Source organism: Anomaloglossus baeobatrachus, chromosome 8 (genome assembly GCF_048569485.1).
Source record: "Anomaloglossus baeobatrachus isolate aAnoBae1 chromosome 8, aAnoBae1.hap1, whole genome shotgun sequence".
Lineage (NCBI taxonomy): Eukaryota > Metazoa > Chordata > Amphibia > Anura > Aromobatidae > Anomaloglossus > Anomaloglossus baeobatrachus.
The window spans coordinates 22,899,120-22,923,186 of record NC_134360.1 but is presented as its reverse complement, the minus strand read 5'-3'; positions in this window follow the sequence as shown (position 1 = coordinate 22,923,186).

The window sequence follows — 24,067 nt, the reverse complement described above, 5'->3', positions numbered from 1 at the left end:
CATAGCAATGAGAGTTGCACCTATTAAGGACTATGCAGAAAAGAGAATCACATTTCTTTGAATATATGTCATTAACGGCAATTCGTCGTGTGATGACTTTCAGTCCTTGTTTGATTCTGATCAGTGAAGATTCTGTCGTGTTTTGCAGCCAATTACTGGGTACAGAGCAGTTGTGCGGAGGACAGAGAATGAATGGATGGCAGGCATGTCATTCCTCTATTTCTACTTTACAGAAATGGCAAGTCAGTGGCAATTCTCAATTATTATGTAGTTGGCAGCTCATGTCGGTGACTCATTGCTTTGGATAAATGGATTTTCCCGCTGTTTGTCCAGTCTTAAAATGAACAATTTTGTTTTTACCAGGCTGTTACTTGCTCGGCAGGTCACCTAGTAAACTATCACCGGGTGATCCCTGGTTTATTATTCCAAACCATTTTTGGTGAACCTTGACTATATTTCCCACTAGGATAAAGTATGAGTAATACATTACCCAACCATTGCATGCCCCGACTCATTGGTGCACCAGGTAATGTCGGAAAAGTCAAAAATTCTCTTACAGTGTTTGAAAGTTCCTTTCATGACTCTTTAAAATAAAGTTTAATAGCTTCAAAACAACTACATAAAAGGAAACCTGTTATACCGTATGTGTCTCCAGTCCTCAAATGCCAGTGCTGGGCTCCCTCCTGATTTCTTTGTAGAGTGGTAGACTCTACAATGAGTGGTAGACTTTACAATATGTGGTAGACTTTACAATATGTGGCAGACTTTACAATGAGTGGTGGACTCTACAATGAGTGGTAGACTCTACAATGAGTGGTAGACTCTACAATGAGTGGTAGACTCTACAATGTGTGCTAGACTCTACAGTGTGTGGTAGACTCTACTGTGTGTGGTAGACTCTACTGTGTGTGGTAGGCTCTACAATGTGCGGTAGACTCTGCAATGTGTGGTAGACTCTACAATGTGTGGTAGAGTCTACAATGAGTGGTAGAGTCTACAATGAGTGGTAGACTCTACAGTGAGTGGTAGACTCTACAGTGAGTGGTAGACTCTACAATGAGTGGTAGACTCTACAATGAGTGGTAGACTCTACAATATGTGGCAGACTCTACAATGTGTGCTAGACTCTACAGTGTGTGGTAGACTCTACTGTGTGTGGTAGACTCTACTGTGTGTGGTAGGCTCTACAATGTGCGGTAGACTCTGCAATGTGTGGTAGACTCTACAATGTGTGGCAGAGTCTACAATGAGTGGTAGAGTCTACAATGAGTGGTAGACTCTACAGTGAGTGGTAGACTCTACAGTGAGTGGTAGACTCTACAATGAGTGGTAGACTGCAATGTGTGGTAGAGTCTACAATGAGTGGTAGACTCTACAATGAGTGGTAGACTCTACAATGAGTGGTAGGGGTACTTTACACATTGCGACATCGCTACCGAAATATCGTCGGGGTCATGTCGTTAGCAACGTTAGTTGCGACGATGAACCAGCGCATCAGCGTTAAAAATCGCTGATCTGTGTAGCATCGTTCATTTTCATAATGTCGATACGATGTTGTTTGTCGTCCCTGCAGCAACACACATCGCTGTGTGTGAAGCCGCAGGAACAACAAACATCTCCTTACCTGCATTCACCGGCTATGCGGAAGGAAGTAGGTGGGCGGGATGTTATGTCCTGCTCATCTCCTCCCCTCCGCTTCTATTGGCCAGTTGCATAGTGACGTCGCGGTGACGTCGCGGTGACGCCGAACGCATCTCCCCCTTGAGGGGGGGAGTGTTCGGCAGTCACTGCAACGTCGCTGACCAGGTATGTGCGTGTGAAGCTGCCGTAGCGATAATGTTCGCTAGCGATAATGTTCGCTACGGCAGCTATCACCGCATATCGCATGTGCGACAGGGGCGGGTACTATCGCGCTCAACATCGCTAGCAATCGCTAGCGATGTCGCAGTGTGTAAAGTACCCCTCTAGACTCTACAATGTGCGGTAGACTCTACAATGTGTGATAGACTCTGCAATGTGTGGTAGACTCTGCAATGAGTGGTAGACTCTGCAATGAGTGGTAGACTCTGCAATGAGTGGTAGACTCTGCAATGTGTGGTAGACTCTGCAATGAGTGGTAGACTCTGCAATGAGTGGTAGACTCTGCAATGTGTGGTATACTCAAAATGAGTGGTAGACTCTACAATGGGTGATGGACTCTACAATATGTGGTATACTCAAAATGAGTAGTAGACTCTGCAATAAGTGGTAGACTCTGCAATGAGTGGTAGACTCTGCAATGAGTGTTAGACTCTGCAATGTGTGGTAGACTCAAAATGAGTGGTAGACTCAAAATGAGTGGTAGACTCTGCAATGTGTGGTAGACTCAAAATGAGTGGTAGACTCAAAAGGAGTGGTAGACTCAAAATGAGTGGTAGACTCAAAATGAGTGGTAGACTCAAAATGAGTGGTAGACTCTACAATGTGTGATAGACTCTACAATATGTGGTATACTCAAAATGAGTGCTAGACTCAAAATGAGTGCTAGACTCTGCAATAAGTGGTTGACTCTGCAATATGTGGTAGACTCTATAATGAGTGGTAGACTACAATGAGTGGTAGACTCTGCAATGAGTGGTAGACTGTACAATGAGTGGTAGACTCTACAATGAGTGGTAGTCTCTACAATGAGTGGTAGTCTCTGCAATGAGTGGTAGTCTCTGCAATGAGTGGTAGACTCTACAATGTGTGGTAGTCTCTACAATGAGTGGTAGTCTCTACAATGAGTGGTAGACTGTACAATGAGTGGTAGACTGTACAATGAGTAGTAGACTCTACAATGTGTGGTAGACTCTGCAATGAGTAGTAGACTCCACAATGTGTGGTAGCCTCTACAATGTGCTAATGCAACCCAGATGACAAAGGGAACCAGAAACTCCTGGGCACATCCATAACTATGGATTTTGTTTTCAAATACTCCAATCATCACTCACTGGTGTTACAATAGCCTTATGGCCACAATGCCATACTAGGTCGCAAACATCTTTCCATAGTTCAAATATGGGAATGAAGGATATGACAATGCCTGACATCTAAATTAGTTAGACATGCATCTTTTAGTACGCCATCGCTTCCTCGGTTCCAGTATTCATTGCCCAAAAGACCACTTCTTCTAACTTCTACTGTGCCTAAAAAAGTCTCCTAAAGTCCAGGCTATTGGTGCAACTTTGCAACACATGAACTACTCTTGTAGGTAGTCTTTCACACATTGCTCTAAACTGTCCTTTTTTTTTACCACCCAGAGTGGCAAGACAGCATGCTGGAAAGCTGGAGAAATATACATGCTCTGCCAACATGGTGTCAGTAGGGTAGCATTTCGAAGAGTGGTCCCCTCTATTTCTGGTGTCAAGAGATCGCAGCACAGGGCTACACGCACACTTGCACAGGTTAATATACTGCAGGCTGTTCAGATTTCCTTGGGTACAGTGCTGCAAGTAGTTCATCTGATCTCCTAATTCTGGATGAAAAGCTGGGCCTCTGCTGTTCTGAGTTCCCCATTCACCTCTGCTATAATTTCTCCTCTCTCCGCTCAAGGAGGTGCCAGTGATAGTTCTGCTATACCTAGCCTTAATATTAAACTTATCAGATTAGGACCTTGAAGTAATTTTGGGAGCTGTAGCCAGAGATTGCTGCGAGGACGTTTTGTGGTGTTTTCCCTTCCTTTAATCCCATTTCAGACCTCAGCCATTTGGAGTTCCCCATTCACCTCTGCAATAAGTACTCCCCTCTTCGCTCAACGTGTTGCCAGTGATAGCTGAGCTATACCTAGCCTCTCCAATTAAACTTTTTTGAGCTGAGGACCTTGAAATCATTTTGGGAGCTGTAGCCGGAGATTGCTGCGTGGAAGTTTTGTGGTGTTTTCCCTTCCTTTAATCCCATTTCAGTTTGCCTCATTTGTTTGTTCCCTTTTACTCCTTCCTATAGTTTGGTGTGCTTTGCACAATGTTTGTTTCTTTTACCCCTGTCTGTCTTATCCCCTCTGTGTCTATAACCTAGAGAGGGACTAGCGTTCCCACTGCCCTGCGCACTAGACAGGGTTGTGTATAGGTAAAGACGGGATAGGAACGTGATCATCACATGGGGTGAAAGAACCAGTCTAAGGATGTCTGGGCTGAGTAAGCTGAGCAGCAGCACTCAATAACAAGCAGCAGCTGCAAAAGCCAATAAGATTTCAGGGTGTATAAAAAAAATGATTAAATACCCTGGAGACAGGGAAAGATAGAAAGAGGCGAACATGGCACCAATCTGAGTGTAGTGAGTTTTCTTATATATAAAGGTGTTGAAATAGTGTAACTCTCACCTGGTTCAGAGGTTAGAAAGCCTGGAATAATCCAAAAGGAGTTGATCCATTTTCCAATAGGATTATGGTGCAGTATGCAGCAATCGCACTGGATACTAGAGGAGCCCTCCAGCAGGTCCACTTAGTGAAAGAAGTTCCAAAGGCAATTACCAGTCTTGCGGCACTCCTGCTGCCAATGGTGGAACATATTGGATGATATTTTTTTCTCCCGTGCCTCCCCCATACTCTGGAATGCTCTGCCACAACACATCAGACTCTCGCCTACCTTGACAAGCTTCAAAAGGAACTTGAAGACCCACCTCTTCCGACAAGCCTACAACCTGCCGTAACCCTCAGTCTGATACAGCGCCGCACGACCATCTCCACCATCACCTACTGTATCCTCACCTATCCCCTTTAGACTGTGAGCCCTCGCGGGCAGGGTCCTCTCTCCTCCTGTACCAGTCTGTGCCTTGTATTGTTTATGATTATTGTACTTGTCCCTATTATGTACACCCCTTTCACATGTAAAAAGCCATGGAATTGATGGGGCTATAATAATAAATAATAATAATTTTTGGTCATATGACTGGACCAATATACAAATAAAAACACCAAAATTCAGCCTTGGTACAATATGAATATTGTGGGAATTAAACATAGTAAGGTGGTCTCCTAGCACAAGAAAAACATGTGACCACCCACTTATTCATAAATATAATGGATATTCTGATCTATGTAAACATACAAACCAACAGATACTATAAGAGCATTAAAAAAGGGCTGATGATTTTCTCAGTACACAACATTGTTGTTTATAAATGATTTAGTGACAATATATATATACTAGCTGTACTATCCGGCTTCGCCCGGGTTAATAACTGCTGTTAACAAAATAGAAAGTATTAACAAAAATGTATTCTGCACACAAAAACCACAAAACAAATAGATAGAAATGTAATTATAATGTCTGTCTCCCCCTCTGTATATATCTCTCTGTCTCTCTTGCTATCTCTTTGTCTGTCTGTCTCTTTCCCTGTCTGTCTCTGACTGTCTCTGTCTCTTTCTCCATCTGTCTCAATCTCTTTCCCTGTCTGTCTATCTATCTCTGTCACTTTCCCTGTCTGTTTCTTTCCCTCTCTTTCCCTGTCTGTCTCTTTCCCTCTTTCCCTTTCCCTATGTGTGTCTCTTTACCTGTCTTTTTCTGTCTCTAAACCTGTCTCTCTCTTTCCCTCTCTTTCCCTGTCTCTCTATTTCCCTCACTTTCCCTGTCTGTCTCTTTCCCTGTCAGTCTGTCTTTTTGTCTGTGTCTGTCTCTTTATGTCTGTCTTTTTACCCTGTCTATGTCTGTTTCTTACCCTGTCTGTGTCTGCCCCTTTCCCTGTCTGTGTCTGTCTCTTTCCCTGGCTGGATTGTGACACGCCAACATTCCATATAAGGGCGTGGCTGCGCATTCTTCTGAAGTTCTGGCTGCACTGTGGCTGCCAGCTCCATTCGCTTTAATGGAGGCAGGTTTTTTGGTGAATAACTGTAAAGTGCGGGGTTAAAATTTCCCCTCAAAACATAGAGTAAGACGCTCTCGGGGTCCAGAAGTGTGAGTGTGCAAAACTTTTGTGGCTGTAGCTGCGACGGTGCAGATGCCAATCCCGGACACACACACACACACACACACACACACACACACACACACACACACACACACACACACACACACACACACACACACACACACACACACACACACACACACATTCAGCTTTATATATTAGATTGGTGGAGGAAGGTTGACCTAGATGGAGCAGGTTTTTTTTTCCAAACTATGTAACTTTCATTACAGATGTATTGGGTCAATGACCAATAATTGGCTGAAAAGAACAACTAGATAAGTACAGATCGCCTCCCATATTGACTGCTAATATTGTAATTGCGCCAGCGACAGATAATAGAGAACATAATTTCTATTTCCCATACTTTTTTTATTTTGCCAGTGAAAATTCATTTGATGTCAGCAGTCATTATAAAAAGTTTCTGCCATATGGCAATGTTCTATAATTATAGTTTTATCAAAGCGGTAGAGTAATATTTTGTACTGGCACATGCAAGAATAATTAGCGAGAGTATATTAAGTATGAAGACTGAAATACCTGAGGCTTTAAGTACAGATGGGAATTCAAATCCGTTTTCTTGGCATCTTACATGATCTCAAATGAATACAAAACATATTTCCAAATTGTGTTAATTTATGTTAGTTTTACTTGTTTTATTAAAGAAACAGTACAGGAATATATGTATTAAGCCCAGAACAGGACTCTCAGGGGTGGGGCTTAAAATCCTTGTGTCATGCTCCGCCCCTGAGATCTGGGCATAACACAGTGTATACTGACAAGCAAAAGTGTAACAATGTTTTGCACTTTTGACTTTCAGGCTTCATTTCTCACCATCCACTACAGCTTTGAGTGTGAGACGACCTTCATTTTATAAGCAATAATCTTTGCTATTTCATACATAAATTTGACTTGCAACTTTTTAGCATATGATTAGTTATGCAGATTCTTGTCAGATCACTGCATTGTTACTGTTTTGCTCTTGGTGGTGGAAAAATCTTTTTCTCCTTTATACTATAAATCACAATCTGTTCTCACATTCCCTAAAAGCTCAGTGTGTTATTAGGTTGATTCCCATGCAAAAGGTCACTGGTTCAAATCAAAGAGCAGCCATGAAGTAGATTTCCCAAGAAAAGAAAAACAGCATCATCCAGCTCATCGATAGAGATCTCTTGGCCAAGAAAATTGCCAAACTGCTTTGTGTGAGTCCATGACAGTTGAAAGAATAAGGTATGAAGTCCGTCCATCCATTGAAAAGCCAAGAGGTGATGTCCAAGCAAAATATTCAACAAGTCGGTTCATCGCAAGGTCTATCAGTTCTGGGGCGACAAACACGGCAATGGAGGTGACTCGTATGCTTCATAATAGTGAGATCACAAACGTCCATGCAAATACCGTGTGAGGAACATTACACAAGTCTGAAATGGTGGTTCGAAAAAAGGTGAAGAAACCTCGACTTCAATTTCGTTATAAGAAGCATCGGCCCGAGTTTGCAAAAAAGTACAAAAAGTGGAAGATTGGAAAAGAATGATGTGGAGCGATGAGATGAAAGTCAATAGATGGTCCTGATGGGTGAAAACTCCTGAGAAACAATGAAATAAGGGGCTAATGTATTGAGAAATTGAAGGAACTGTCAAGTTCGGTGGAGGAAGCCTGATGATATGGGGGTGTTTCACAGCCAAAGGCGTTGGATACTTGACCAGGATGGATGGTGGTCTCAATGCTAAGCTATATGTGAGAATCCTAGAAGACGATTTACTTCATACACTCGAGTACTATGGGTAAGAAAAAGACGACATAGTGTTCCAGCAGGACAACGGCCCAAATCATATGGTGAGATTGGGGAAGAAATGGTTCCAGGACAATGAAGTAGAGGATCTGGATTGTCTCCACAGTCCCCAGACCTCGACCCAGTCCAACACTTGTGGGTAGAGTTGAAGAAAAGCTGTATATGTCCCCAAGAGCGCTGACCAGTATACACCAACACTGGAAACATGTAGGAAAGACCTGGGATCAGATATCAGTGGAGACATGCCTGAATCTGATCGAGAGCTCAGAAGGATTTAGGCAGAGCTAAAAGCCAAAGGTGGATTACATCTGACAATAGGCAGTAAGGAGCAAGTTCAACCAAAGGGCGAGACTTCCGGAACTTCTTGAGGAGTAAGCACATCTCTCAGGCATTGCTAAAATGTAAATGTCCAATGATGCATTCAAGGAGGGGGTAGCAAGAAATAGGTCAAGGATGACATATGGAGGTGGCATTTTTCCTGCAAATCATTAATCTCCTAAAATAGGGGCCGGAGAAATACACAACTACCGAAGAATATATACGGTAGTAAAAATAATTCATAAAAACCGCAAAATGCAATGTGACAAATCCCATCATGGAGAAATAATATCAATCGATTAAGTAATACACAGTCTATATTTTATGATGGTGACTTTTGGGGATTTTAGGAGGTGTTTTTTTTAAAAAAAAATTCTTTAGTAGTTGTGTTTGTTGTATTTTTGTTTTCAATAAAATGTATACATTTATATGTTTTTATTATCTAGTATATTATTTTTGTTTAAGGAGTATTTTATAGGTATATTATATTGCTTTGATACTGTTTAAATGTTTTATACATTTTGGATATTTTCTGGTTTCCTTTTGTCCAGATTTGGTTACTAGAGCCTGGAGAAGTAAACATAATTGGGGTAAGACAACATAATTCGTAATTATAGTCTCAGTTATAAAAATCACACTAACGCAATATATTTTGAGTCTGGAAAATAAATTTCCATGTTGCTCACCAAAAAATCCTCAAGCTCAAAAACTGTAGGAATTGGCGGCTGTGACAACACAGACTTTTTCAATGTGTGTCGTGGGTTAAAATTTCTTACATTAGCCAGACATATTGTTCTTCTGTGTGTTAACTCATGTTTGCTAAACTATTGCTTGGGACCAGACCCTCGGAGCATTCATTGTAATGTAGTTGTGTATTGCTAATCTAATGTAAATTACCTTAGTAGCCATTGTCTAGTCTGTGACTTGCAGACTACATGTAGATATCCTCAGTCTTTCTATCCACATCATTTAAATGAACATTATCTATGCAGCTTGAAATTCATTCAATAAGAGAAGCAACCTTGTACAACCAATCCGATAAGGGCACAGTATATACTAAGGGAAGGCTATGGCTATAAAAGGTGACTTCTTTAAGTCACCAGTGGTTGATGGATGTGCATGATCCAGTCTAAGCTCTTAGGAGCTGGCTAGGAGATCAGGACCAAGATACCTTGTGGACTCAGTCTGGGGACTTTGGCTCCGACTAGAGGATCACTTGGCTACATGGCTTCAACCTTGGGACTCCGGTTCCGATTGGAGACCATATCCACAGTCTAGGGATTTCGACTCCGGCTGCCAGGATTATATCATCATACCAGAGACTACTTAAGGAGAAAACCCAGGTTGGGACAATCCAGTCACCTGGCTACAGACTTTGCAGTCCTCAGCCAGCTTCCTAAATCTGGCATTATTCCAGTCTCAGTGGGTGCCCGCCAAAAGCGGGGTGCTGCTGGATTGGAGTAAGTAGCCCTGGAAGCTCTGAAGCATGGACATTCTAATCGCTGGTGAGCCAGCGGAAGGGTGAGACTCTGCTGCCTGTTACATTTGTGTGTTTTGCTGGTTATGTGTTATGTGCCGTTAATATTTTGGGGATCCAATAAAGTCTTAATATTGTGATTCCCTCACCCTGTGTTGTCTGAGTAGTGTTCCGCCCACGGTTAAGGAGGTTGTGCGTTCAGTTGGGATGAGCCCTGAGCCATGCTGTCTTTCTAAAGGCGGCTGAGCCAGCGGACGAGAGCACCCACTGAGCCCCGTGTCTCCACAGCGGCCAATTGTTATTTTTCGGGACTACATAACCATGAATCTCCTAAGTGGTCAAGGAACTTAGGTGAGATCATCAATTAGAGTACGGATATGATGTCAGGGCCCAGGGAGAAGCTATAGGGAGCACTGTCTGGAAAATTAATTCCCATGGTGCTCACCCAAAAATCTACAAGCTCAAAAACTTTTGGCATTGGCGGACAGTGTTATATTTCGGAATTACCCAACCATGCAGCTCCTAAGTGTCTTGGTTGAGATCATCAGTTGGAGCATGGATATGATGTCAGGAGCAAAGCTATCAGGAGTACAATATATTTAGAGTCTGGAAAATTAATTCCAATGGTGCTCACCCAAAAACCTACAAGCTCAAAAACGTTTGGCATTGGCGGACAGTGTTATATTTCGGAATTACCCAGCCATGAATCTCCTAAGTGACTTAGTTAAGATCATCATTTGGAGCATGGATATGATGTCAGGGGCAAAGCTATAGGAAGCGCAATATATTTTGAGTCTGGAAAATAAATCCCCAGGGTGCTCACCAAAAAATCCTCAAATCTCAAAAACTGTTGGCATTGGTGACCAATTGCTATTTTTTGGCACTACACAACCATGAATCTCCTAAGCGGTCAAGGAACTTAGGTGAGATCATCAATTAGGGCACAGATGTGATGTCAGAGCAAAGCTATAGGGAGCTCAATATATTTAGAGTCTGGCAAATTTATTTTCAGGGTGCTCACCTAAAAATCCTCAAGCTCAAAAACTGTTAGCATTGGTGGCCAGTGTTATTTTTTGGAACTACCCAACCATGAAGCTCCTAAGTGGTCAAGAAACTTAGTTGAGATCATCAATTAGCACACGGATGCGATGTCAGAGCAAAGTTATAGGGGGCCTTTCAAAAATGAAATATGCAGTCACTTTTTCTCAGATGTTTTCACCATGCTCAAGATAGGTAGGACTTCAGAAGCCTGACCACCATTGACCAGACTTTTAATAGTATTGTATTTTGGCAAACAAAGCTCCTTTAGAGGCTAGCTCTACTCACGTCCAGTTAAAGAGAACCTGTCACCAGATTTTGGCCTTCTAAACTAAAACTAGCACCTTAAGTAGTGCCTGTGCTGCCTTCTATAAAGGTGCACGTTACCCCCTGACCCCCCCTGTAGACCCCACAAATAACTTTATAAAAATTCCCGCCCTGTATGTAAATTGTAGGGTCCAGTCTGATGTGCATCCTAATCTATGCCTCCTGGACCCTCCTCCTGTGCTGCTTGACGTGGATAATGCCTAAGACGCCATCCACATAGACAGGCAAAATCTCCATATTCCCGGTTTGTGCAGGCGCACTTTGCTCTGCCCTGTTTCGGGCACAGACAAAAACATAGGTGCGCCTGCGGGAACCGGTGAGTTCTCTGCGCTGGTGCGAGATTTTTCCTGGAGATGTGGATGAAGTGGGTGTTATCATCAACATCACTGGGCAGAATCTCGCGCCTGCGCGGAGAACTCAATGGTTCGCGCAGGCGCACCTATGTCTTCGGCTCTATCCACAATAGGGTAGAGCAAAGTGTACCAGCACCAGCCAGGAATATGTCTGCACAGGCGCGAGATTTTGACCACCTACATGGAAGTCATCCAAGGCATAGGAGGTGGTCCAAAGCACAGGAGGACGGCGAAATGAGGGACAGAAGGTGCAGATTAGGATGCCCATCGGACCGGACAATTTACATACATGGCGGGAGATTTTATAAAGGTATTTGTGGGGTCTACAGTGGGGGTCAGGGGGTAACATGCACCTTTATAGAATGCAGCACAGGTGCCGCTTAAGGTGCTAGTTTTAGCTTAGAAGGCCAAAATCTGGTGACAGGTTCCTTTTAAGCATTTCTCCAAGTTTTTCGTTTTTGTTTTTTTTTACCCTCCAAGCAGCTGAAGGACCAGTTTATAACCAGTACAAAACATTAGAATTTACATTCTTTTTGCAACCCAGAAATATCCACAAGAGAAAACAAGAATGTTTTCGACTCATTAATTTAAACAGAGCCAAGGGCATTGTTCAGATGTTACATACTCGTCAGCGCTATATGGAAAAACAATACAGTTCAAGGTAAACTATTACAAAAAACGTGCAGAGGAATATTTCATGTTTTGTAAGCGAGCATTTTATGGTGCAATGTCTGAAGGCCAGTAATTTATCATTTATTAGCAAAGGACACGGATCCACTGAGTTTTTGCAGAATGCATAATACAATACGGTGGAGAATTGCTTTACAATATTGAATGAGTTCCAGAAAGGGATATTGTGCAGAATATTTACACAAATAATCACCATATTTAGAAGTGACTAAACTTTTAAAATGTTTTAGGTAGTTGTAGCTGTTCAAAAGCACTGAAACTCCATTAATCAGTCAAAGACGTAAGTATCCATATTGTGTATATGTAAGGCGGTGGTGCACAGAAGGTGCACACAGCCAACACCTTGCAGCATTTGCAAGTAAACATCGCCATCTGCTGGTTCGATGGAGCAGTTGGGCACTAAAGAATGGAGAGTGTGTTTTCTCGTGGGAAGAGTTTGATGGGGATGCTGGGTCAGGGAACTTCTATTTGTGGTGCAGCTACGAAATATAAAAACTAGGATGACAAAGGAGGGAAGGAGTTGAAGGAGAGGGGACGTGTGCACAGCGGAGCAAGCTTGTGGTTACCACTGTAGTAGAAGAACCTGGGAAAAAACTGATTCCAAGGAAGCACAAACAAAGAATACCAACTAAAGGGGGAACCCGAAGACCAAACACTGAATACCAACTTCAGGAGTAACCTGAACAATGAACATTGAATACCAGTTTCAGGAGGAACCTGAAGAACAAACACCGAATACTGACTGCAGGAGGAGCCAAACACCGAATACTGACAGTGGGAGGAACCAAACACCGAATACTGACTGCAGGAGGAACCCAAACACCGAATACTGACGGCAAGAGGAACCCACACATCGAATACTGACTGCAGGAGGAGCCCAAACACCGAATACTGACTGCAAGAGGAACCCAAACACCGAATACTGACTGCAAGAGGAACCCAAACACCGAATACTGACTGCAGGAGGAGCCCAAACACCGAATACTGACTGCAAGAGGAACCCAAACACCGAATACTGACGGCAAGAGGAACCTAAACACCGAATACTGACTGCAGGAGGAACCCAAACACCGAATACTGACGACAAGAGGAACCCAAACATCGAATACTGACTGCAGGAGGAGCCAAACACCGAATACTGACAGCGGGAGGAACCAAACACCGAATTCTGACTGCAGAAGGAACCCAAACACCGAATACTGACGGCAAGAGGAACCCAAACATCGAATACTGACTGCAGGAGGAGCCCAAACACCGAATACTGACAGCAGGAGGAGCCCAAACACCGAATACTGACAGCAGGAGGAGCCCAAACACCGAATACTGACTGCAGGAGGTACCCAAACACTAAATACTGACTGCAGGAGGAACCCAAACACCAAATACTGACTGCAGAAGGAACCCAAACACCGAATACTGATTGCAGAAGGAACCCAAACACCGAATACTGACTGCAGGAGGAACCCAAACACCAAATACTGACTGCAGGAGGAACCCAAACACCGAATACTGACTGCAGGAGGAACCCAAACACCGAATACTGACTGCAGGAGGAACCCAAACACCAAATACTGACTGCAGGAGGAGCCCAAACACCGAATACTGACTGCAGGAGGAACCCAAACACCGAATACTGACTGCAAGAGGAACCCAAACACCAAATACTAACTGCAGGAGGAACCCAAACACCAAATACTGACTGCAGGAGGAACCCAAACACCGAATACTGACTGCAGGAGGAACCGAAACACCGAATACTGACTGCAGGAGGAGCCAACAACGAATACTGACTGTAGGAGGAACCCAAACACCGAATACTGACTGCAGTAGAAACCCAAACACCGAATACACACTGCAGGAGGAACCCAAACACCAAATACTGAATGCAGGAGGAACCCAAACACCGAATACTGACTGCAGGAGGAAGCTAAACACCGAATACTGACTGCAGGAGGTACCCAAATACCGAATACAGACTGCAGGAGGTACCCAAATACCGAATACAGACAACAGAGCCCAGAGCATGGGCTCAGAAATAGAGGGCTGACCGCATATGTTTGTCTCTCTACATTTTTTTGTATAGGAGATCTGAAAATTGCTGATTCAGCGCATCTACATTAATGGCACATCATATCGATAAGCTATGGATATCCCACATAGGAAAAACTCTTTGAGGTAATGTATATATGGCGTCTTTTTTCTGTGGTTAGAATAAAATTCATCACAATGTTTAACTCTGTGGACACAGGACTCACCCTCTCAGGAAGATTTATGACCCATTACAAAATCTGAGAGGTCAGCTCCAGAGACTGAGGGCACAGGCCTCTGATCCTACATGGATATTGGGACAATAAAACTCACACGACTAATCAAAGCTAATTAAGGATTCACTTTCTAAGCTCAGTGTTTGTTTATTTAAATGTCCTTTTACTATGCATCCCTCTGCCCTGTTTTGTGTATATATTTGTGTTTCTTCAGATATATTTTGTCATACCATACCTGAGGAAGAGACCTGAGATGTCTCGAAAGCTTGCTTTATAACATCATCATACTTTTTAATGGCTAACTAAAATAAAATATATCACAATTACAAAATTTTAATTTTGTTTCTCTAACTGAGAGCAATCAATAATTTTCCTGTGGTTTTCACTCGGAATCTGCCTTAAAAAGTGCTGCAAAAGTGAACACAATGCACAGCAATGTCAAAATGATGTTGCTGTACAGAAGTCTAAAAAGGTTCAGGGGCAGGGGTGTAATGGGTTGTTGATGGGCCTGTGCCAATGTAGGGGTCTGCCGATGCCAGAGTCTATTCCAGTTGGGTGTGTGTCATTGGATCACATTCAGCTGAAACATATTGTGGCGCAGAGACCTGCCGAATCTCTACATTGCAATACACAGTGCCTGCAAATCAGAAGCCGGCAGCTGACGAAGGCGTGCCCATGCCAGGTATGCCAAAGTCAGCTGATGGCTTCTGCGCTGGATATGGAAAAGGATGCCACTAGTAAGGGGCTCAGAATGGGGGACATTATTATTGGAAGGGGTCCAGGATGGGGGACATTATAATAGGAAAGAGACCAGGAGGAGGGACGTTATACCAAGAAGGAGTACATTATAGCAGGATGTTAGATAGCATGGGGGACATTATATTAGGAAGGGGCCTAGAATGGGGGACATTATACCTGGAAGGAACTCAGCATGGCTGACATTATACAAGGAAGGAACTCAGGATGGAAGACATTATTGCTGGAAGGCGCACAGAATGGGAGACATTATAATAGCAAGAGGGACATTATACCAGAAAAGGGCTCAGGATGAGGTCCATTATTACTTGAAGGGGCCCAGTGGGGAATATTATGCCAGGAAGGAGCCCAGGATGTGAGACGTTATACCGGGAAATGGGTCTGGATGGGGGTCATTTTTTTAGAAGAGGCCAGGTTGGTGGAGATTATATTAGGAAAAATCCCAGGAAAGGGTACAATATACTAGGAATGGGCTCAAAGTGGGGAACATTATATTAGGAAGGGGCTTGGAATGGAGGATATTATATCAGAAAATGACTCAGGGTGGTTGACATTATACAAGGAAGGTGCTTAGAATGGAAGACATTATAACAATTTATACCTCAAAATCAAATTATAGGGAGGAACCCAATTTATCAAAAACCATGAAAAAAATTCCTATATTAAAAATATCAATCTTTATTAGTCAATATCTAAAAAACTGTCAGTGCAGTCACAACAAGAAAAGAATAGCCAAAAAAGTGGTTGGGCGGGTAAAACAGGGGAGACAAGTGCGCCAGATGACGATATTGAGGATGTAGGCAGGGGAGGGGGGGGCCTATCCTAGCCCTATGAATTTCCCCTACCTACCAGCGGAGTGAAAACACCCTACTTTACTCGGTGCCCCCGCTCCTCGGCGGCTGTCCCTTAATGTCCCTCCAACCATAAAACCACCATCACCAAAAGTGTACGTGAAAAGGTGCAAGTCAAAACTCTAAAAAGTCTGGTATGCAGTTCAGTTAATACACATGCAATCAGGTAGTTCCCTATCAGGGTAAACCAATGATCATACTATTTCCCTTAGGGATGACCAACGGTGCTCTTGTTTCAGAGGACACAGGCCCAAATAGTCTGAGTAACCACCCTATTGTTCATACACATCAGGTCAACTGCACACCCATCTCAGTTGAAAAAATATTTTTGACATTTTAGAATGAAGTACTCATCAGGTCATATCATAATATCAAAGATGATTAAAGCACTTATCATGTCAAGCTGTATACTCTCTCAGCATCTCTCTCAAGTCTGGTGTGCAGTTCCATTCATGCAAATGCAATAAGGTAGTTCCCCTATCAGGGTAAAAAAATGACAATATTTCCCCTAAGGGTGACCGACAGTGTTCTTATTCCAGAGGATACAGGCATAAATAGTCTGGGTAGCCACTCTGTTGTTAATACACGTCGGGTCAACTACATACCAATCCCAGATGAAAAATTTGATAATTTAAAATGAAGTACTTATTATCAGGTTATATATCATACTCTCACAATAATAAAAGTACTTATCCATGTCAAGTTGCATATCATCTCAGCATATCTCTCAGCATATCTCTCTCAACGCGTTTCTCCCTCAGGATGTCTGGGGGTTCATCAGGAGATTTTCAATCAGTAAAGCCGATCTCACAATGGAGCGGTTGCTATGCCTAATAACGCCACTCAGGACCGCAAAAATATGGGTCCTGGCTCATTAGTGGTATCAGAGGTAATGCCTCATTTGGCCACACACCACCTCCACTTATATCAACTCGATAAGCGTCACTTAACCCCACCCCCATGCGACTTACTGTCCATGATAATTTCAAAGGGCCGCGCCATTCCGCCGGCGGTCACTTCCGGTTTGCAGTCTATGTGACGTAGGAACGGAAATCAATATTCCCCATCAGGCCTTGCACACAGTTCCAGGCCTCTGACGTCACACCGGAAGTTCCGGCCCATGGACCGCACATTGCGTTCCACTTATCAGGGACGCCCACATGGAGCACATGTTAGGGGAGGGTAATTGGCGGATCACATGACAATACACTGGCGGAACGCAAATTGCGCTCCACATGCAGTAAATGCCCTCATAGCAACAGGGGCGTCGCCTGTAGTGAGGGCTAGTCACGTGACTACCGAGTAAAGATTGGGCTATTCATATGAATGGAGAAATGAAAAAGAAACGATAACATTATATCGCCAGGAAATAACCATGCTCGTCCTATAGGGACAATAAGCGCATAGGCATAAAAGTCAGCTCCGCTCAATAACTCATCCCATAGAGATGTAAAGGGGGTTCCCAAACCACCATAAACCTTTCACAGGGAGTTAGATGAAACTGGTGAAATTTAATTGTTCATTAATCCCATCTGGGGACATACTCCGCAGAAGGTAGATCCACCTCGTTTCCCTTTGGAGAATCGCCCTATTCCAGTCACCCAGCCTCTCATGTTTTTGAACGGTCTCAATCACCCTAAATAGGATATTTTTATCCCCATTATGGTATTGGACCATATGCCGGGCCAGTGCAGTATCCCTTTTGTGGAGAATATCCCCCATGTGCTCTCCAATCCTTACTCTCAGTTCCCTCTTAGTTTTCCCCACATAATTTTTGGGACACTGACAGGTGCACATATAAACTACTCCAGTGGTCTTGCAGTTCGCAAAATCCCTATTGGAGAATACTCTCCCTGTCGCTGCACTTGTGAAGGTTTTAGAGGAGTCAATATACCTACAGAAACTGCAGGTCCCACACCTAAAGGTCCCAATCGGTCTCCTGTCCAACCAGGTCCCTCCCGATTTTGGTTGCTCAAAGTGGCTATGGACCACGTGGTCCCTTATTGACCTCCCTCTCCTAAAGGTGACTGAAGGTTTTGTAGTTAGGGTATCTGCCAAATCTGGGTCTGCCCGAAGAATGTCCCAGTGCCGCCTTAGAATGTCCATAATCCTATCCGTATGGTCGTCAAAGGTCCCAATCAATCTTGTCAGCCCATCATTTTGTATTCTCTGGCGGGGCGCAATTAGCTCTGTTCTGTTTCTTCCCTTTGCGACTCTATATGCTTCCTCAATTACTCCCACTGGATAACCTCTATCTCTGAACCTGCGTCTAAGGTTATTAGATTGTGCCTGAAAATCTCCCAAATTGGAACAGTTCCTCCGAAGTCGAAGGAACTGTCCCTTGGGGATCCCTCTCTTCAGGCTAGTGGGGTGACAGCTCTCCCATCGCAGCAAACTATTAGTTGCCGTCGGTTTTCTGTAGATGGTGGTATCCAGATAGCCGTCCTGGTTCCTCTTAATGTACAGATCCAAAAAGGAGATCCTGTCCCCCCCTATCTCCGAGGTAAACCTCAGGTTCAAATTGTTCAAGTTCAGATGTCCAACAAAGGCCCTGAAGGAGTTTTGGTCACCCGACCAAAGGATGAGGATGTCATCAATATATCTCCCCCAGAATAAAATCCTGGGGGTCCAGATGACATCCTCATCCCTAAAAACAACAGTGTCCTCCCACCAACCCAGGAGCAAGTTTGCGTATGTGGGAGCACAGGGGCTCCCCATCGCTGTGCCCCTGAGTTGATGGTAAAACTTCCCGTTAAACAGGAAGTAGTTGTGTCCCAGGACAAACCTCAGTAGTTCAATAATTAAGATGTTATGGGGTCCGAGATGACTCCCCCTACTCTTTAAAAAGTACTCGACTGCCTCAATGCCCTTCTCATGCGGGATACTGCTGTACAGGGCCTCCACGTCTATAGATGTTAGGATGGTGCCCTGTTCCACACAAATTCCATCCAACTTCCCAATAAGATCAGCAGTATCCCTAATGTACGATGGTAAAGATGTTACAAACGGGCGCAACAGTTTGTCCAGATATACACTCACATTCTGACACAGTGCTTCTATGCCCGAGACTATAGGTCGGCCTTTCAAGGGCACCACCCCTTTATGTATCTTAGGGAGTGAATAGAATGTTGCTATTCGTGGATGTTTAAGATACATAAAGTCAAACTCACTCTTAGAGATAAGCAGGTCCTCCAGTGCACGTGTCAATATCTCCAATAGTTTACAGGCATAGTCATTAGTCGGATCCCCCCTCAGTACCTCATACGTGGCAGAGTCATGGAGAATGGAAAAGCACATGTCCTTGTATTTACCCACATCAAGGATCACAGTATTCCCCCCCTTGTCGGAGGGCTTTATTACGATGTTTCTGTTTTTTTCTAGAGACAATAGTGCATCCTTCTCTAGTGGTCCAAGGTTGGTATCAGATCTCCCCTTTCTCGGATTAATTTTACTAATCTCGGCCGACACCAGTTTGGCAAATATGTCAATATTACTACATTCTCCCAAGGGTGGTAGTCGTAAGCTCTTAGGTTTCAGGTCCGAAAAAGGGCCTTCACCAATCTCACGGTCACTCTCCTCTGCAAGTCCGGCCAAAACCCTAACATCATTGAGCGATTCAAGAGGAATCCCCAATTGTTGGCATTTATTTCTATCGTTAATGACAAAATATTTCTTCCACTTAAGTTTCCTAAGAAACAAATTAATGTCCTTGATCCAAATAAACGGATCGCACCGTGTGGTCGGAACAAATGAAAGGCCCGCAGCCAGAACCCTCTCTTCATTAATAGATAGAGTATACGAGGACAGGTTAATAATTCGTTGCCTATCTTCCTCTACACCTGCCCCTACTATTTTTTCTGTACCCCCACTAATCGTGTGCGTAGTTGGTAGGACATACCGTCTGTCCCCTCTAAAAAAGAGGCCGGAACCGAGGATGAGGTAGAGGATGAAGATGGAGCAGAAGGTTCCCCCAAGGATGCTCCAACTACCGGGAATCTCTGATTCCCCCTTTTTTCTTCCCATTTTTTGTTCTTATTTTTGTACCTCCTGAATTGGCCTCTCCCTCTATTATTTCTAAATGGGCCCTCTCTCATCCGAAACTCAGTATCCGAATTCTCTGCGTCTGAGGAGGAGGGATCAACTGCGTGATCGTATGACTCCAAACTGGGATAAGCTTTGTTATCCTTAAAATCAGCCAGGTCCCGTACGTAGTGTCTGTGTTTTCTCTCTTTGAGTTCCTGCTGATATTTATCTACTGTAGTTTTGAGTGTAATTTCTTTATTACTAAAGTCTGAGTCAGATTTATATTCACGAGCTTTCTCGATTTGGCTCTCAAGTTTCTTAGACGATTCTTCTAAAGTCAATCTCTCCTCCTCTAGCAGGATTGTCATAAAACGTATTGATGACGCTATTGATTCCTTGCGCCACTTATCTAGCAGTGTCTGGGTTCTAGACCTCGGTGCTGGTGTAAGTGGGATCCTTAGGCCTCTTGGAACAATGCCACTCTTAATATAATGCTCTAACGATCTCACCTCCCACCAAGACTTCAGGTGGTTTTTGTAGCATGCAAGTAAATCCGAAAAAATATTTTTAATGCTAGGTTTGGCCAAGGTCCTGCTCAGTTCAGAGGCCTCAGAAAACACCTCCTCCACATCACTCAACCAATCAGACGTGTTAAGCGGAGCTGACAAGAAGCCAGCCATATCAATTTATACCTCAAAATCAAATTATAGGGAGGAACCCAATTTATCAAAAACCATGAAAAAAATTCCTATATTAAAAATATCAATCTTTATTAGTCAATATCTAAAAAACTGTCAGTGCAGTCACAACAAGAAAAGAATAGCCAAAAAAGTGGTTGGGCGGGTAAAACAGGGGAGACAAGTGCGCCAGATGACGATATTGAGGATGTAGGCAGGGGAGGGGGGGGCCTATCCTAGCCCTATGAATTTCCCCTACCTACCAGCGGAGTGAAAACACCCTACTTTACTCGGTGCCCCCGCTCCTCGGCGGCTGTCCCTTAATGTCCCTCCAACCATAAAACCACCATCACCAAAAGTGTACGTGAAAAGGTGCAAGTCAAAACTCTAAAAAGTCTGGTATGCAGTTCAGTTAATACACATGCAATCAGGTAGTTCCCTATCAGGGTAAACCAATGATCATACTATTTCCCTTAGGGATGACCAACGGTGCTCTTGTTTCAGAGGACACAGGCCCAAATAGTCTGAGTAACCACCCTATTGTTCATACACATCAGGTCAACTGCACACCCATCTCAGTTGAAAAAATATTTTTGACATTTTAGAATGAAGTACTCATCAGGTCATATCATAATATCAAAGATGATTAAAGCACTTATCATGTCAAGCTGTATACTCTCTCAGCATCTCTCTCAAGTCTGGTGTGCAGTTCCATTCATGCAAATGCAATAAGGTAGTTCCCCTATCAGGGTAAAAAAATGACAATATTTCCCCTAAGGGTGACCGACAGTGTTCTTATTCCAGAGGATACAGGCATAAATAGTCTGGGTAGCCACTCTGTTGTTAATACACGTCGGGTCAACTACATACCAATCCCAGATGAAAAATTTGATAATTTAAAATGAAGTACTTATTATCAGGTTATATATCATACTCTCACAATAATAAAAGTACTTATCCATGTCAAGTTGCATATCATCTCAGCATATCTCTCAGCATATCTCTCTCAACGCGTTTCTCCCTCAGGATGTCTGGGGGTTCATCAGGAGATTTTCAATCAGTAAAGCCGATCTCACAATGGAGCGGTTGCTATGCCTAATAACGCCACTCAGGACCGCAAAAATATGGGTCCTGGCTCATTAGTGGTATCAGAGGTAATGCCTCATTTGGCCACACACCACCTCCACTTATATCAACTCGATAAGCGTCACTTAACCCCACCCCCATGCGACTTACTGTCCATGATAATTTCAAAGGGCCGCGCCATTCCGCCGGCGGTCACTTCCGGTTTGCAGTCTATGTGACGTAGGAACGGAAATCAATATTCCCCATCAGGCCTTGCACACAGTTCCAGGCCTCTGACGTCACACCGGAAGTTCCGGCCCATGGACCGCACATTGCGTTCCACTTATCAGGGACGCCCACATGGAGCACATGTTAGGGGAGGGTAATTGGCGGATCACATGACAATACACTGGCGGAACGCAAATTGCGCTCCACATGCAGTAAATGCCCTCATAGCAACAGGGGCGTCGCCTGTAGTGAGGGCTAGTCACGTGACTACCGAGTAAAGATTGGGCTATTCATATGAATGGAGAAATGAAAAAGAAACGATAACATTATATCGCCAGGAAATAACCATGCTCGTCCTATAGGGACAATAAGCGCATAGGCATAAAAGTCAGCTCCGCTCAATAACTCATCCCATAGAGATGTAAAGGGGGTTCCCAAACCACCATAAACCTTTCACAGGGAGTTAGATGAAACTGGTGAAATTTAATTGTTCATTAATCCCATCTGGGGACATACTCCGCAGAAGGTAGATCCACCTCGTTTCCCTTTGGAGAATCGCCCTATTCCAGTCACCCAGCCTCTCATGTTTTTGAACGGTCTCAATCACCCTAAATAGGATATTTTTATCCCCATTATGGTATTGGACCATATGCCGGGCCAGTGCAGTATCCCTTTTGTGGAGAATATCCCCCATGTGCTCTCCAATCCTTACTCTCAGTTCCCTCTTAGTTTTCCCCACATAATTTTTGGGACACTGACAGGTGCACATATAAACTACTCCAGTGGTCTTGCAGTTCGCAAAATCCCTATTGGAGAATACTCTCCCTGTCGCTGCACTTGTGAAGGTTTTAGAGGAGTCAATATACCTACAGAAACTGCAGGTCCCACACCTAAAGGTCCCAATCGGTCTCCTGTCCAACCAGGTCCCTCCCGATTTTGGTTGCTCAAAGTGGCTATGGACCACGTGGTCCCTTATTGACCTCCCTCTCCTAAAGGTGACTGAAGGTTTTGTAGTTAGGGTATCTGCCAAATCTGGGTCTGCCCGAAGAATGTCCCAGTGCCGCCTTAGAATGTCCATAATCCTATCCGTATGGTCGTCAAAGGTCCCAATCAATCTTGTCAGCCCATCATTTTGTATTCTCTGGCGGGGCGCAATTAGCTCTGTTCTGTTTCTTCCCTTTGCGACTCTATATGCTTCCTCAATTACTCCCACTGGATAACCTCTATCTCTGAACCTGCGTCTAAGGTTATTAGATTGTGCCTGAAAATCTCCCAAATTGGAACAGTTCCTCCGAAGTCGAAGGAACTGTCCCTTGGGGATCCCTCTCTTCAGGCTAGTGGGGTGACAGCTCTCCCATCGCAGCAAACTATTAGTTGCCGTCGGTTTTCTGTAGATGGTGGTATCCAGATAGCCGTCCTGGTTCCTCTTAATGTACAGATCCAAAAAGGAGATCCTGTCCCCCCCTATCTCCGAGGTAAACCTCAGGTTCAAATTGTTCAAGTTCAGATGTCCAACAAAGGCCCTGAAGGAGTTTTGGTCACCCGACCAAAGGATGAGGATGTCATCAATATATCTCCCCCAGAATAAAATCCTGGGGGTCCAGATGACATCCTCATCCCTAAAAACAACAGTGTCCTCCCACCAACCCAGGAGCAAGTTTGCGTATGTGGGAGCACAGGGGCTCCCCATCGCTGTGCCCCTGAGTTGATGGTAAAACTTCCCGTTAAACAGGAAGTAGTTGTGTCCCAGGACAAACCTCAGTAGTTCAATAATTAAGATGTTATGGGGTCCGAGATGACTCCCCCTACTCTTTAAAAAGTACTCGACTGCCTCAATGCCCTTCTCATGCGGGATACTGCTGTACAGGGCCTCCACGTCTATAGATGTTAGGATGGTGCCCTGTTCCACACAAATTCCATCCAACTTCCCAATAAGATCAGCAGTATCCCTAATGTACGATGGTAAAGATGTTACAAACGGGCGCAACAGTTTGTCCAGATATACACTCACATTCTGACACAGTGCTTCTATGCCCGAGACTATAGGTCGGCCTTTCAAGGGCACCACCCCTTTATGTATCTTAGGGAGTGAATAGAATGTTGCTATTCGTGGATGTTTAAGATACATAAAGTCAAACTCACTCTTAGAGATAAGCAGGTCCTCCAGTGCACGTGTCAATATCTCCAATAGTTTACAGGCATAGTCATTAGTCGGATCCCCCCTCAGTACCTCATACGTGGCAGAGTCATGGAGAATGGAAAAGCACATGTCCTTGTATTTACCCACAT